Source organism: Doryrhamphus excisus, linkage group LG7 (genome assembly GCF_037039965.1).
Source record: "Doryrhamphus excisus strain RoL-2023G ecotype Guam linkage group LG7, RoL_Dexc_Guam_v1.1, whole genome shotgun sequence".
Taxonomy (NCBI): domain Eukaryota; kingdom Metazoa; phylum Chordata; class Actinopteri; order Syngnathiformes; family Syngnathidae; genus Doryrhamphus; species Doryrhamphus excisus.
The window spans coordinates 13,212,383-13,214,717 of NC_136363.1; positions in this window are offsets into that span (position 1 = coordinate 13,212,383).

Here is a 2,335-nt window from a genome sequence, read left to right on the forward strand (position 1 = left end):
ATCTCATGTTTACTACTGGAAGGCGTCACTTTGACACACACACGCACACACACACACCAGCTAAACACCCCACTTCCTCACATACACACACACACACACACTTGCAGAGTCCAGTTTGCATATTGACATGAAAAGAGCAGATGAAAAGTTGCTAGTATGTTAATATGTTAAATATACAGCCTTTTGGAACATTTACAGCTTTAGAGTACACCCACAAGTGTAAATTATTATACTATTTAGAATAACAATCACATATTTCATTATTTAACGATCAAACAATATATTTCCGTATGATTTGTATGTGCCATGGTGAATTGACATACATTTAACATGCAAATACGTCATACCATAAGTCATACATGCGCAGACGTGTTGTAACTGGGGTGTTATCGGGTTAAGGCCACTTTTGATGGAACATTGGACACCGTTAATGCCTTCCAAATGTTTATACATGCAAATGCCGCTTTTACAAATGGAATATCTCATTTGAAGGTGAAAAAATATGTCTTGTAATTATTTAATGTACATTTTAATGCCGTGGATTTAGAAAAAAATGGATTCATGTGGGTACAAAGATGCCCCAAGATGAATTCCCATACGTTTTACATGCAACACGTCATGTCATTTCACCACAAACATGCACATACATGTTGCAGGCAGGCTGTAATTAGTGTGACCCGGATCTACGCTATAGTTGTTGGGGTCAAGGGCACTTTTTGTACAACTTAGCACACTTTAGGACCCCCCCCCCCCCGAGCTTTGCTTTCCAGACATTTAAATATGCCAAAGATCCCTTCTATAAAAGTAACTGGGCAACATCAAGGAAACAATAAAACACTAAAATCTAAATAATGCTTCAACAACATTATTACATGTTTGCATCCCTAAAAGAGCAAACATATAATGTATATGCAACATATAAATCCATTTTGTACTAATTTGGCCAAACATGCACAAATAGGGCTATAACCACACAGACCAATGCGTTCCATGCAGTCACACTCTTAACATGTCATACACTGCATATTCTATATTCCCCCAATTGATGGGGAAAAATGATACCAAAATTCAGCCGGTAATAAATGAAAAGGCGCACACGCCCTGGTGAGCGGGCTACTGCCCCCAACAAGAGAGATCATCTCGGATAAGAGACAACTAGGCATTTTTCAAAGACACTTTGTCCAAAAAGAATGCACATTTTTAGTGTTTTACATATTTTTTTTTTTAGATTTTGTCTCTTGCAAGAAAGACGAGCTCAGGCGATGGAAGTTTAGGTGGAATTTGGAGTGTGGGACAAAAGCAATGGCAGACCAATTGGTTCCACTGGTTTATTTGGAGGCTTCACGCAGAAGGAGGGGAGGGGCTCCTCCATCCACGGGAGGCTCCATTAGCCCTCATGGTCCAAAACACTGCAAAGTGTTTATATATAAAGGTGGGAAAGGGGGGGGGGCAAATAGCGACGTGGGTTATCTCTGTAATGCCACCATGCAAGATGGAAATAAAGAAGATTGAATGAATTTCACAAGGAGGAGAGTGGATGGCTACCAAGCAGACGCCGGACTATTTTCTCACCCAGTGCAGAGTGGAAGGACAAACTTCACAATGATGGTGAGTGTCGGCCTCGCTGTGCACGCTTCCACGGGTTTATAATCAGGCCTGAGCGGGACCGAGTACCGCCCTCCCCAAAAAGAAAAATGTCCATCGGCGCCTGTCACTATTGGCTGCTGATTGATGGAGAGGAGAGCTGTGACGTCACTACCAGCAAGGGGGGTTAGGGGGGTACTGTCTATCATCACTACTTATAATTCAAGTATTTATTACATATTTCTACATATACTCAAATGGCAACATTTTCAGTTATATAGGACATACGTGTATATATATTAAAAAAAATAAAATACCTTACTGCACATATGTATACATCTGTAAGAATAGCTGAAGGAGCTTGCAGTGGTGGAGATAATAGTTTGTCTCAAATAAATATACTGTTAAAGTAATACATCCGGGAATGTTTATATTCCCTGTTTTAATTGTGTGCATATTATTTATTCTTGGAAAATGAGTGAAAATATTGTCAACAAGTAAAAGTTATCGTGTGAATGAATGATCAGTAACAGACTTCTGCTTCTTCCTACTCCTTTTGTTCTTTTGTCCTTGTTGACTTGTGTAAATGTAACCATGTGACTTGTTATGTATGACTGAAACAAATAAAGGCAGCATATCAGCTAACAATAACTAAGTAAATATAGTGCTGGAATTTATGAAAGATATCATCTAAACTAAGATGTCTTTTATCAGTACAGTCAGCACGGACTCCTGATTACATTCGTTTTCT